Source organism: Triturus cristatus, chromosome 1_1, assembly GCF_964204655.1.
Source record: "Triturus cristatus chromosome 1_1, aTriCri1.1, whole genome shotgun sequence".
Taxonomy (NCBI): domain Eukaryota; kingdom Metazoa; phylum Chordata; class Amphibia; order Caudata; family Salamandridae; genus Triturus; species Triturus cristatus.
Window position 1 is genome coordinate 750,193,883 of NC_140579.1, and position 15,165 is coordinate 750,209,047.

Sequence of the window (15,165 nt, forward strand, 5' to 3'; positions counted from 1 at the left end):
CCGCGACAGGAAATGGCGCAAAACGCAACGTGGTCACACCTCAATTTCGCAGTGAAAAATGACCCTTTTTTGGCAAAACGACTAGCTCTAGTGTTTGAACACTAGCTCTGCGGGCACCTTGGGAAACCTAGCAAACCTATACATTTTTGAAAACTAGACACCAAGGGGAATCCAGGATGGGGTGACTTGACTGCCTCCCACCAGGATCTGTTACCCAGAATCCCTTGCAAACCTAAAAAATTGTCAAAAAAAACACATTTTCCCCACATTTCTGTAGTGGAATGTACCGGAATCTGCGTGGATCCACAAATTACCACTCACCCCGCGTTCCCCTAAGTCTTACGAGAAAAACGGTACCTCACTTGTGTGGGTCGGCCTAGTGCCCGCGACAGGAAACGGGGCAAAACGCAACGTGGTCACACCTCAATTTCGCAGTGAAAAATGACCCTTTTTTGGCAAAATGACTAGCTGTAGTTTTTGGACCCTAGCTTTGCGGGCACCTTGGGAAACCTAGCAAACCTATACATTTTTGAAAACTAGACACCCAGGGGAATCCAGGATGTGGTGACTTGACTGCCTTCCACCAGGGTCTGTTTCCCAGAATCCCTTGCAAACCTAAAATATTATCCAAAAAAACAAATTTTCCCCACATTTCTGTGGTGGAAAGTTCCGGAATCTGCGTGGATCCACAAGTTTCCACCCACCCCGTGTTCCCCAAAGTCTTATGAGAAAAACGGTACCTCACTTGTGTGGGTCGGACTAGTGCCCGTGACAGGAAACGGCGTAAAACGCATCGTGGTCACACCTCAATTTCGCAGTGAAAAATGACCCTTTTTAGGCAAAACGACTAGCTGTAGTTTTTGAACCCTAGCTCTGCGGGCACCTTGGGAAACCTAGCAAACCTATACATTTTTGAAAACTAGACACCCAGGGGAATCCAGGATGGGGTGACTTGACTGCCTCCCACCAGGGTCTGTTACCCAGAATCCCTTGCAAACCTAAACAATTGTCCAAAAAAACACATTTTCCCCACATTTCTGCGGTGGAAAGTTCCGGAAACTGCGTGGATCCACAAATTTCCACACACCCCGCATTCCCCAAAGTCTTACGAGAAAAACGGTACCTCACTTGTGTGGGTCGGCCAAGTGCCTGCGACAGAAAACGGCGCAAAACGCAACGTGGTCACATCTCAATTTCGCAGTGAAAAATGACCCTTTTTTGGTAAAACGACTAGCTGTAGTTTTTGAACCCTAGCTCTGCGAGCACCTTGGGAAACCTAGCAAACCTATACATTTTTTGAAAACTAGACACCCAGGGGAATCCATGATGGGGTGACTTGACTGCCTCCCACCAGGGTCTGTTACCCAGAATCCCTTGCAAACCTAAAAAATTGTCCAAAAAAACACATTTTCCCCACATTTCTGCGGTGGAAAGTTCCGGAAACTGCGTGGATCCACAAATTTCCACCCACCCCGCGTTTCCCAAAGTCTTACGAGAAAAACGGTACCTCATTTGTGTGGGTCGGCCTAGTGCCCACGACAGGAAACGGCACAAAACGCAACGTGGGCACATCTCAATTTCGCAGTGAAAAATGACCCTTTTTTGGCAAAATGTCTAGCTGTAGTTTTTGAACCCTAGCTCTGCGGGCACCTTGGGAAACCTAGCAAACCTATACATTTTTGAAAACTAGACAGCCAGGGGAATCCAGGATGGGGTGACTTGACTGCCTCCCACCAGGGTCTGTTACCCAGAATCCCTTGCAAACCCCCAAAATTATAAAAAAAAACACATTTTCCCAACATTCCTGTGGTGGAAAGTTCCGGAATCTGCGTGGATCCACAAATTTCCACCCATCCCGCGTTCCTCAAAGTCTTACAAGAAAAACGGTACCTCACTTGTGTGGGTCGGCCTAGTGCCCGCGACAGGAAACGGCGCAAAACGCAACGTGGTCACACCTCAATTTCGCAGTGAAAAATGACCCTTTTTTGGCAAAACGACTAGCTCTAGTGTTTGAACACTAGCTCTGCGGGCACCTTGGGAAACCTAGCAAACCTATACATTTTTGAAAACTAGACACCAAGGGGAATCCAGGATGGGGTGACTTGACTGCCTCCCACCAGGATCTGTTACCCAGAATCCCTTGCAAACCTAAAAAATTGTCAAAAAAAACACATTTTCCCCACATTTCTGTAGTGGAATGTACCGGAATCTGCGTGGATCTACAAATTACCACTCACCCCGCGTTCCCCTAAGTCTTACGAGAAAAACGGTACCTCACTTGTGTGGGTCGGCCTAGTGCCCGCGACAGGAAACGGCGCAAAACGCAACGTGGTCACACCTCAATTTCGCAGTGAAAAATGACCCTTTTTTGGCAAAATGACTAGCTGTAGTTTTTGGACCCTAGCTCTGCGGGCACCTTGGGAAACCTAGCACACCTATACATTTTTGAAAACTAGACACCCAGGGGAATCCAGGATGGGGTGACTTGACTGCCTCCCACCAGGGTCTGTTACCCAGAATCCCTTGCAAACCTAAAGAATTGTCTAGAAAAACACATTTTCCCCACATTTCTGTCTTGGAAAGTTCCGGAATCTGCGTGGATCCACAAATTTCCACCCACCCCTTGTTCCCCAAAGTCTTACGAGAAAAACGGTAACTCACTTGTGTGGGTCGGCCTAGTGCCCGCGACAGGAAACGGCGCAAAACGCAACATGGTCACACCTCAATTTCGCAGTGAAAAATGACCCTTTTTTGGCAAAACGACCAGCTGTTGTTTTTGAACCCTAGCTCGGCGGGCACCTTGGGAAACCTAGCAAACCTATACATTTTTGAAAACAAGACACCCAGGGGAATCCAGGATGGAGTTACTTGACTGCCTCCCACCAGGGTCTGTTACCCAGAATCCCTTGCAAACCTAAAAAATTGTCCAAAAAAACAAATTTTCCCCACATTTCTGTGGTGGAAAGTTCCGGAATCTGCGTGGATCCACAAGTTTCCACCCACCCCGTGTTCCCCAAAGTCTTATGAGAAAAACGGTACCTCACTTGTGTGGGTCGGCCTAGTGCCCGCGACAGGAAACGGCGTAAAACGCATCGTGGTCACACCTCAATTTCGCAGTGAAAAATGACCCTTTTTTGGCAAAACGACTAGCTGTAGTTTTTGAACCCTAGCTCCGCGGGCACCTTGGGAAACCTAGCAAACCTATACATTTTTGAAAACTAGACACCCAGGGGAATCCAGGATGGGGTGACTTGACTGGCACAACCAGGGTCTGTTACCCAGAATCCCTTGCAAACCTAAAAAATTGTCAAAAAAGAACACGTTTCTGTAGTGGAAAGTTCTGGAATCTGCGTGGATCCACAAATTTCCACACACCCCGCATTCCCCAAAGTCTTACGAGAAAAACAGTACCTCACTTGTGTGGGTCGGCCTAGTGCCTGCGACAGGAAATGGCGCAAAACGCAACGTGGTCACATCTCAAATTCGCAGTGAAAAATGACCCTTTTTTGGTAAAACGACTAGCTGCAGTTTTTGAACCCTAGCTCTGCGAGCACCTTGGGAAACCTAGCAAACCTATACATTTTAGAAAACTACACACCCAGGGGAATCTAGGATGGGGTGACTTGACTGCCTCCCACCAGGGTCTGTTACCCAGAATCCCTTGCAAACCTAAAAAATTGTCCAAAAAAACACATTTTCCCCACATTTCTGCGGTGGAAAGTTCCGGAAACTGCGTGGATCCACAAATTTCCACCCACCCCGCGTTTCCCAAAGTCTTACGAGAAAAACGGTACCTCATTTGTGTGGGTCGGCCTAGTGCCCACGACAGGAAACGGCACAAAACGCAACGTGGGCACATCTCAATTTCGCAGTGAAAAATGACCCTTTTTTGGCAAAATGTCTAGCTGTAGTTTTTGAACCCTAGCTCTGCGGGCACCTTGGGAAACCTAGCAAACCTATACATTTTTGAAAACTAGACAGCCAGGGGAATCCAGGATGGGGTGACTTGACTGCCTCCCACCAGGGTCTGTTACCCAGAATCCCTTGCAAACCCCCAAAATTATAAAAAAAAAAACATTTTCCCAACATTCCTGTGGTGGAAAGTTCCGGAATCTGCGTGGATCCACAAATTTCCACCCATCCCGCGTTCCTCAAAGTCTTACAAGAAAAACGGTACCTCACTTGTGTGGGTCGGCCTAGTGCCCGCGACAGGAAACGGCGCAAAACGCAACGTGGTCACACCTCAATTTCGCAGTGAAAAATGACCCTTTTTTGGCAAAATGTCTAGCTGTAGTTTTTGAACCCTAGCTCTGCGGGCACCTTGGGAAACCTAGCAAACCTATACATTTTAGAAAACTACACACCCAGGGGAATCTAGGATGGGGTGACTTGACTGCCTCCCACCAGGGTCTGTTACCCAGAATCCCTTGCAAACCTAAAAAATTGTCCAAAAAAACACATTTTCCCCACATTTCTGCGGTGGAAAGTTCCGGAAACTGCGTGGATCCACAAATTTCCACCCACCCCGCGTTTCCCAAAGTCTTACGAGAAAAACGGTACCTCATTTGTGTGGGTCGGCCTAGTGCCCACGACAGGAAACGGCACAAAACGCAACGTGGGCACATCTCAATTTCGCAGTGAAAAATGACCCTTTTTTGGCAAAATGTCTAGCTGTAGTTTTTGAACCCTAGCTCTGCGGGCACCTTGGGAAACCTAGCAAACCTATACATTTTTGAAAACTAGACAGCCAGGGGAATCCAGGATGGGGTGACTTGACTGCCTCCCACCAGGGTCTGTTACCCAGAATCCCTTGCAAACCCCCAAAATTATAAAAAAAAACACATTTTCCCAACATTCCTGTGGTGGAAAGTTCCGGAATCTGCGTGGATCCACAAATTTCCACCCATCCCGCGTTCCTCAAAGTCTTACAAGAAAAACGGTACCTCACTTGTGTGGGTCGGCCTAGTGCCCGCGACAGGAAACGGCGCAAAACGCAACGTGGTCACACCTCAATTTCGCAGTGAAAAATGACCCTTTTTTGGCAAAACGACTAGCTCTAGTGTTTGAACACTAGCTCTGCGGGCACCTTGGGAAACCTAGCAAACCTATACATTTTTGAAAACTAGACACCAAGGGGAATCCAGGATGGGGTGACTTGACTGCCTCCCACCAGGATCTGTTACCCAGAATCCCTTGCAAACTTAAAAAATTGTCAAAAAAAACACATTTTCCCCACATTTCTGTAGTGGAATGTACCGGAATCTGCGTGGATCTACAAATTACCACTCACCCCGCGTTCCCCTAAGTCTTACGAGAAAAACGGTACCTCACTTGTGTGGGTCGGCCTAGTGCCCGCGACAGGAAACGGCGCAAAACGCAACGTGGTCACACCTCAATTTCGCAGTGAAAAATGACCCTTTTTTGGCAAAATGACTAGCTGTAGTTTTTGGACCCTAGCTCTGCGGGCACCTTGGGAAACCTAGCACACCTATACATTTTTGAAAACTAGACACCCAGGGGAATCCAGGATGGGGTGACTTGACTGCCTCCCACCAGGGTCTGTTACCCAGAATCCCTTGCAAACCTAAAGAATTGTCTAGAAAAACACATTTTCCCCACATTTCTGTCTTGGAAAGTTCCGGAATCTGCGTGGATCCACAAATTTCCACCCACCCCTTGTTCCCCAAAGTCTTACGAGAAAAACGGTAACTCACTTGTTTGGGTCGGCCTAGTGCCCGCGACAGGAAACGGCGCAAAACGCAACATGGTCACACCTCAATTTCGCAGTGAAAAATGACCCTTTTTTGGCAAAACGACCAGCTGTTGTTTTTGAACCCTAGCTCGGCGGGCACCTTGGGAAACCTAGCAAACCTATACATTTTTGAAAACAAGACACCCAGGGGAATCCAGGATGGAGTTACTTGACTGCCTCCCACCAGGGTCTGTTACCCAGAATCCCTTGCAAACCTAAAAAATTGTCCAAAAAAACAAATTTTCCCCACATTTCTGTGGTGGAAAGTTCCGGAATCTGCGTGGATCCACAAGTTTCCACCCACCCCGTGTTCCCCAAAGTCTTATGAGAAAAACGGTACCTCACTTGTGTGGGTCGGCCTAGTGCCCGCGACAGGAAACGGCGTAAAACGCATCGTGGTCACACCTCAATTTCGCAGTGAAAAATGACCCTTTTTTGGCAAAACGACTAGCTGTAGTTTTTGAACCCTAGCTCCGCGGGCACCTTGGGAAACCTAGCAAACCTATACATTTTTGAAAACTAGACACCCAGGGGAATCCAGGATGGGGTGACTTGACTGGCACAACCAGGGTCTGTTACCCAGAATCCCTTGCAAACCTAAAAAATTGTCAAAAAAGAACACGTTTCTGTAGTGGAAAGTTCTGGAATCTGCGTGGATCCACAAATTTCCACACACCCCGCATTCCCCAAAGTCTTACGAGAAAAACAGTACCTCACTTGTGTGGGTCGGCCTAGTGCCTGCGACAGGAAATGGCGCAAAACGCAACGTGGTCACATCTCAAATTCGCAGTGAAAAATGACCCTTTTTTGGTAAAACGACTAGCTGCAGTTTTTGAACCCTAGCTCTGCGAGCACCTTGGGAAACCTAGCAAACCTATACATTTTTGAAAACTAGACACCCAGGGGAATCCATGATGGGGTGACTTGACTGCCTCCCACCAGGGTCTGTTACCCAGAATCCCTTGCAAACCTAAAAAATTGTCCAAAAAAACACATTTTCCCCACATTTCTGTGGTGGAAAGTTCCGGAATCTGCGTGGATCCACAAATTTCCACCCACCCCGAGTTTCCCAAAGTCTTACGAGAAAAACGGTACCTCATTTGTGTGGGTCGGCCTAGTGCCCACGACAGGAAACGGCGCAAAACGCAACGTGGTCACATCTCAATTTCGCAGTGAAAAATGACCCTTTTTTGGCAAAATGTCTAGCTGTAGTTTTTGAACCCTAGCTCTGCGGGCATCTTGGGAAATGTGAGAAGTTGGCCTGGTATATGATGTTCACTAGTTAAAGTGACCACCTTGTACCATGCCAAGCAACCCTTATGGTGTGGTTGTAAGTCAACCTTTTCGGACTAGCTGCCCTAGTGGTAGCGTAGGCTAAGCAGTCTTTGAGGCTAAACTCATGAAGCGTGTTAAGCCAGCTGTTTTACCAAATGTAACCCCCTTTTATACCAATGAAAGGACACCACACAGATATATATTGAAAATATATATGTATTTATTTCTCAAAGTATCCCCTAGACTCTTTATGAGCACAGGAGCACAAATCGTCAAACAAGATTACAGTAGGATACACAGAAGTTGCACTTTATATGGATAGGCCCTGGTGGCCGCTCAAACCATATACTAAAATAGTGGTATAAGTACCACGAACAGAAAAGGGAAAAGGCCTAGGGCCTCTAGAATCGCTGGGCCTACAAGGAGCTAACTTCAGTTAGTGACCAGGAGGTCCACGGGTTGCGTGTGCAGAGCAAATAGTCACACACGTGCTCCCATAGGTTTTCAATGGGTGCGTAAAAAGTACAAAGTTACTGCAAAAAAGATCTTCCGGATGGACTATGAACTCAAGATTGGAAACACAGACACTAGAGATGATTCTCTACACTTGGGCACCGGAGTGCCAACTTTACCTCACCCACAGGAAGCGGGTGCATAGGCCTCAAAGTGCGTCGGGTTTCTTCTATCTGTTCAGTGGAGCCTGTGGACAAAGATGCTGCAGGCGGTCGGTCCGGAAGAGATGCGGTGGATCCAAGGGTGGATCGGAGTTGTAGAAGACCTGTAAGCAGAGGGGACAGTGTTCAGAGTCACTAGCCAGTGACCAGCGTGGCACCAGGTGTGTACCAGGCGATGTTGGGTGCAAACTGGAAGAAAGGTGTAGCTTGTCTCTGCAGCCACGTGGTCCCTGAAGGTCGACGACGTCCAGGAGTCGGTTCACGAGCTGTCCCACGCAGGCTCTCGCTGACGGCGGTGTCGGCGACTTGATCGAAGCAAACAAGCCTTGGCAAAATCAATTGTTGTGGAAAACGAAATAAGCTGATGGCTCTGACCAGCAAGGTCAGAGGGACGGCTCCTTTGGAGGGGAGCAAGGGCCAGTGTGGTGCAACCAGACCAGTGGTGTAGTTCTTGTAGTTCGTAGCCAAGATGGCCACTAGCCAGCAGGCCATCAACCGGTTGGGCGCGTTGAGTGGCAAAATGCAGAAGGGCCCCACGCAGATCGTGGAGATGCTGGAGGGTTCACCTTTGGTGCAAACACTGCTCGAGGGTTGGGCTTCTCAGATCCCAAAGCACAACTTGGAGGGAGCCTCGGTTGCTGCACTTGCAGCTTGTCGTGGTCATTTCAAGATGGCTGGCTCCACGTGTGTCGTTGCCTCCACGGGTCTCCTCTTTTCAGGGACTGTGGATCGGGCGGTGAGAGGTCTGGAGGTCCAGGTCTTGTCAGTCTCTGGGCTCGGGCTCCGGCGGGAGGCGGTGGCAAAGCAGACGTTGATTCGCTGGATGGTGCTTGCGTTAGCAAGGTGGTCACTCCCTGACCACAGGGGAGATTTCCTTCAGTCTTCTGTGCAGCAGAGCGTCAAAGTTCCCGTCTTCTTCTTAGTTTCAAGTTTATTCCAGGATGTCTGAAGTCTTTAAGCGGATTCTAGGGGCCGGACTACCTGCTAGGTCCCTCCCTAAGGGTGGGACCAGGAAGGGGGGTGGTTACACCCCCAATCCTTTGTGCAGCTCGCCCCAGGTCCAGGGCTGGTGTGCCCCAGGACCGGTTTGAACTGGCATATGCACCGAGGGTCCTTGTGAGCCTCAGGCATGTGTGGTTTCTTTCAAGCCCTACCTGACCAATACACAAAATCCTGTCTGGGGTGGTGCATGCACCTCCCCTTGCAGGAAACCCTTTGTCCACACCTCCCAAGCTGGAAGGACTCCCAGCAGCAGGAGGGCAGACTTGTGTCTGTGGTGGCAGCATCCATTTTGTGGAGCTGAGGCTATGTCTGATTTTACCCGGGTTTCAGGTACTGTACATGTCGTGTCCCTCTAGAAGGGTGGAATGCTAACCCCGTCGCCAGAATTGGCGAGGGGTTAGTATTCCAATTCGTATGACACCTTACTCAACATGTTTTGATAAAGCCAAACCAAAGATAGCATTTAACCGCGTGGTTCATAATGCACTTAAGAGTATATGGTATGACGATATCTGGAAACAGTAGAAGGAAGTGGTTCCGACCACTGCAGACAGGCTCAGCTCATGCCAGAGCACCATCTCAAATGGAACCAAGTACTCTGCCTTCAGGATTGTTAAGGCCTGCCATAGGAGTGACTTGTAGGTTACCAGGTGTCCCATTTAAGGTTAGGTATAGGTATACTACACCTAAGTAAGAGGTGGTTACACCAACTTACCCCAGCTGAGTGATCAGCCAGTTGTGTCAAATTTGTTAGGCCAGGCCAGGGGTGGCACAATACATGCTTCAGCCCCTGGTAGGCCTTAGATACACCAATGCCCTGGGTACCTAGTGTACACTGGTACAGGGGCTCACAGGGTGATCCACTTCCAATTGGTTATGCACCTAGGGTGCATAGTGTAAATTTAGTAGAGAGAACAGCAGGCTGGGGGTCTGATTGGCAGGCCCACAGCCTCAATATGTCAAAAACCAGTGAAGCAAAAAGCAAAAATTTGGGGTGACCATAGGATAGCAGACCCTACTCTCCTACACAACCCCCCCCAAACGCAGGGACATTAAACTAGCCTTGACCAGTCTCGTCTTCATGTCCTAAGTGGAAGTACCTGGAGAGACCATCTGCATTCCCATGGTCAGTACCTGGCCGGTGCTCCACTGTAAAGTCCATCCCCTGTAGGGAAATGGACCACCTAAGCAGTTTGGGGTTTTCACCCTTCATCTGATTTAGCCACAAGAGGGGCTTATGGTCGGTCTGAATCTTGAAGTGAGTGCCAAACAAGTATGGCCTCAGCTTCTTCAGGGCCCACACCACAGCAAAGGCCTCCCCCTCAATAGCTGACCAATTCTTCTCTCTGGGGGTCAACCTTCTGCTAATAAAAGCAATGGGTTGGTCTTGACCATCTACATTAAGTTGTGACAGCACAGCTCCCACACCCAACTCAGAAGCATCTGTTTGGACAATAAACTCTTTGGAGTAGTCAGGACTTTTCAGGATAGGTGCAGAGCACATGGCCTCCTTCAGGTCATCAAATGCCTTTTGACAGCTTACTGTCCACTGAACCTTTTTGGGCATCTTCTTGGATGTCAGATCATTAAGAGGAGTCACAATGGACCCATAGTTCTTAACAAACTTCCTGTAGTACCCAGTCAAGCCCAAGAAAGCTCGAACTTGAGTCTGGGTGGTTGGAGGGGACCAGTCCTTGATGGATTGTATCTTACTCTCCAGTGGTTGAACTTGGCCTCCACCTACAAGGTGGCCCAAATACACAACCTTACTCTGCCCTATCTGGCACTTAGTAGCCTTGATAGTGAGGCCTGCCCTTTGCAGAGCCTCAAGAGCCTTCTTCAGGTGGATCAGGTGATCCTCCCAGGTGGAGCTAAAGACAGCAATGTCATCAAGATATGCTGCTCAAAAGTCATCCAACCCAGTAAGGACTTGATTCACCAACCTTTGGAAGGTGGCAGGTGCATTCTTCAGACCAAAGGGCATCACCACAAATTGGTAGTGCCCACCTGGGGTTGAGAATGCTGTTTTGGCCTTAGACTCCTCGGCTAATCTGATTTGCCAATAGCCAGCTGTCAAGTCAAATGTGCTCAAAAACTTAGCAGAAGCTAGTTTGTCTATGAGCTCATCTGCCCTTGGAATAGGGTGTGCATCTGTCCTGGTGACAGCATTGAGTCCTCTGTAATCCACACAGAACCTCATCTCTCTCTTGCCATCTTTGGTGTGAGGTTTGGGGACCAGAACCACTGGGCTAGCCCAGGGGCTCTCTGAGGGTTCAATGACACCTAACTCCAGCATTTTATGTACCTCAGCCTTTATACAGTCCCTGACGTGGTCAGGTTGTCTGTAAAGCTTGTTCTTTACAGGCAGACTGTCACCAGTGTCCACCACATGGGTACACCAGTCAGTTTGGCTAGGTATTAGGGAAAACAGATGTTGAAATGATTGTAGAACTTGTCTACATTCAGTCTGTTGATGATCAGTGAGGTTGCCTCCAAGGGTCACTCCTTCAACTGAGCCATCCTCAGGGTTCTGAGACAACAGGTCTGGGAGAGGGTCACTCTCTTCCTCCTGTCCCTCATCTGTAGCCATGAGCAAGCCCATGTCTGTCCTGTCAACATATGCTTTTAACCTGTTAACATGGAGTACCCTATGGGGACTCCTGGGAGTTCCTAGGTCCACCAAGTAGGTAACCTCTCCCTTCTTTTCCAGGATTGTATGGGGTCCAGACCATACCTTCTGTCCTGGCTGAAACTCAACCAAGACAGCCTTTTGGTCATGCCAAGCTTTCTGTAAGGCCTGGCTTGTCTCAAGGTTTTTGGATGCCTTCTCCATATACTCAGCCATCCTGGAGCAGAGACCAAGTACATAGTCCACTATGTCTTATTTAGGCTTTTTGAGAGGTAACTCCCATCCTTCCTTCACTAAACACAGTGGGCCTCTTACAGGGTGCCCAAACAACAATTCAAAGAGGCTGTAGCCAACCCCCTTTTGTGGGACCTCTCTGTAAGCAAACAGAAGGCAGGGTAGAAGGATGTCCCATCTTCGCCTGAGCTTTTCAGGTAATCCTTTGATCATACCCTTTAGGGTCTTGTTGAATCTCTCAACAAGCCCATTGCATTGTGGGTGATAAGGGGTGGTGAACTTGTAGTTGACACCACACTCCTTCCACATAGCTGTCAAGTATCCTGACATAAAGTTGGTACCTCTGTCAGAAACTACCTCCTTAGGAAACCCCACTCTGGAGAATACTCCCAGCAGGGCCCTGGCCAAAACAGGTGCTGTACTGGTCCTAAGGGGAATTGCCTCTGGATACCTGGTGGCATGACCCACTACCACCAGTATAAACCTGTGCCCAGATGCAGTGGGAGGATCCATGGGACCCACTATATCTATTCCCACTCTTTCAAAGGGGACCCCCACCACTGGTAGTGGTATTAGGGGGGCCTTTGTTGTGCCACCTGATTTGCCACTGGCTTGGCAGGTAACACAGGAGCGACAAAACTCCTTTGTATCTTCATTCATGTGAGGCCAGTGAAAGTGAGGGACAAGCCTGTCCCAAGTCTTATTCTGGCCTAAGTGTCCTGCTAAAGGAATATCATGGGCCAAGGTAAGAAGGAAGCCCCTAAATTGCAGAGGTATAACCAACCTCCTGGTTGCACCAGGCTTGGGGTCTCTAGCCTCTGAATAAAGGAGCCCTTCATCCCAATACACTTTATGGGTACCTTGAGCATTCCCAGCAGCCTCAGCAGCAGCCAGCTGTCTGAGGGGTTCAAGAGAGGGGCAGGATAACTGAGCCTGCCTCAAGTCAGCCCTTGAAGGTCCCCCTGTCCCCAGAAACTCAACCTGATCAGGTTCAAGCTCTTCAGGGACAGTTCCTTCAGGGTCCTCTAGATCAGCTTCCTGGGAAGGTTGATCATCACTCTGAGGCAGGGGGGAAGGCACAGCCTTGACCCTCCTGTTCTTCTTCTTGGTAGGTGCTTGGTCCATTGTTCCAGGATCCAAGACCTGAGGTTCAGTCAGGCACTTTTTGGCCTGTGACCTGGTCACAGCAAGGACATTTGGTGAGATACCTAACATCTCTGCATGTGTCCTGTACTCCACTTCCGACCATAGAGAACTCTCTAGGTCATTGCCAAACAAACATTCTACTGGGAGGTCTGCACTAACCACAACCCTTTTGAGGCCAGTTACCCCTCTCCATGAGAAGTTAACAACTGCCACACTGTGTGAAGTAGTGGCATTGCTGGCATTGGTCACCAGGTAATTCTCACCTGGTATGTACTGTCCAGGGTCCACAAAGCCTGGTGTCACCATAGTGACACTGGCACATGTGTCCATGTAGGCTTGAGCCACTTTTTCATTAATTAAAGGAGTCTGTCTGTACTTGCCCAGGTTACTGGGGCTCACAGTCAGGGACAAATCAATGTCCCCATCACAGATCAAGACTGCCTGTGTCAGGGTTCTGTCTAAGTCAGAATCTCCTTCAGTTCCCATAGTGATTCCCACTACACCCTTTGTCTGGGGACCAACACTGCTAACAGAAGTACTGGGAGCAGGTGCCTTAGGGGCAACAGTGTTGGGGGCTCCACCCTTCTTACAATCACTAGTCCAGTGAGTTGTATTCTTGCAATGATTGCACCAGGGTTTCTTTTGACCTTCTTTCTTCTTTCCCTTGGATTGTTGTTGGGACCCACCCTCCTTAGCAGTAGTTTGGGGCCCTGTTGAAGACTTCTGGTCTTTAGATTTATGATCTCCACCCTTTTGGTCTGTTTTGTTCTGATCACCCCCTTGGCCCTGGTTCTGGTTCTTTTGCTTAACCCTGGTTCTGACCCATTTGTCTGCCTTCTTTCCCAATTCTTGGGGAGAGGTCAGATCAGAGTCAACCAAGTGTTGATGCAGTTGCTGGTTTTGACAGTTATTTAAAATCTGTTCTCTCATCATCAAATTGTACAATCCTGTATAATCAGATACCTTACTTCCCAGCAACCAACCCTCCAAAGCCTTAGTGGCACATTCAATGTATTCAGACCAGTCCTGAGTCTGTGTCTTCTGGGTGTCTCTGAACATTAACCTGTACTGTTCAGTGGTTAAGCCTAACCCATCAACTAGAACACTCTTCAGGGCTCTGTAATTTCTGACATCCTCCTCCCTAACAGTGAGGAGTCTGTCTCTGCCTCTTCCTTCAAAGGAGAGCCAGAGGATTGCTGCCCACTGGTCTTCAGGAACCTGCTGCACTTTGCAGGCTCTCTCAAGAGCAGTCATCCATTTGTGGATGTCGTCCCCACTTTTGTAGGGGGGCACAACCTTAGACAGGTTCCTATTATCAAAGACCCTATCTTTGTCCTTAGGGACAATGCTGCCACCAGTGGGTATAGACCCACTCTCTTTAGGTTGCCTAGCCTTGTTCAGTTTCTCTTCCATCATGGCTACCTCTAGCTCCTGCTTCCTGATCCTCAGCTGGGCTTCCTGCATTCTGGCCTCATGCTCCCTCCTCTGAGGGGTGGTCATCCTTCTCCTGGAGTGACCTTGAGAGCCTCTAGAGGCATGAGAAGCATTGGATTCACCTGAGTGATTCCTTTGCCTCCCAGACCCCTGGTTAAGTCCACTGGGGAGATCCAATGGGATGATCCCATTGTCAGTCCCCAATAGCCTTAGTTTAGCTGGGCCAAGTATAACACTTGGCACTGGGCTAGTTCTCCCTTCATCCTCACTACTTTCTGTATCCTCCCCACTTTCCTCCTCTGTAGTATGATTCTCATATAAGGGATGGCTATTGGAAAGGGGTACTTCAGTAGCATCTTCAGAAGGGGGGCCTCCTGTTCCTGTCCCTAAGGGGCCTAACTGGGAGGCTTTCCTGAGAGCTTTCTGATCTTCATCAGCCTGTAAAAGCTCCCTGAGTTCAGCAGAAGTAGGATTCTTGGGCTGTTTAAGGCCCCTGATATTTGCCAACTGCCTGAGCTCATTTTGATTAAGGGTAGCAAAGATGGATGGTGCCCTCTGGGGGTCACTCTCAACAGCGATGGGTACAGTGGACCCCTCTGCCCCAGCCATTGCTCTTAAGTGTGGGTGTATGTGTTGCAATCTACCTACACTTGGGTTTACCTACTAAACCTATCTAGTAGTTGTAGTCAGGGGGTGCTACTCCCTTTGCTCTACAACACTAAGTTCAGTAGAACTTAAGTATATCTAATCTTGTTTTATATGTACCTACAGGTACCTATGTGATCTTTCAATTGGTAACCAAGAGATTACAATGGTAAAACACAGCAAGCTCAAATCCAACCGCTGCTCACCAATGTGAGAAGTTGGCCTGGTATATGATGTTCACTAGTTAAAGTGACCACCTTGTACCATGCCAAGCAACCCTTATGTTGTGGTTGTAAGTCAACCTTTTCGGAATAGCTGCCCTAGTGGTAGCGTAGGCTAAGCAGTCTTTGAGGCTAAACTCGTGAAGCGTGTTA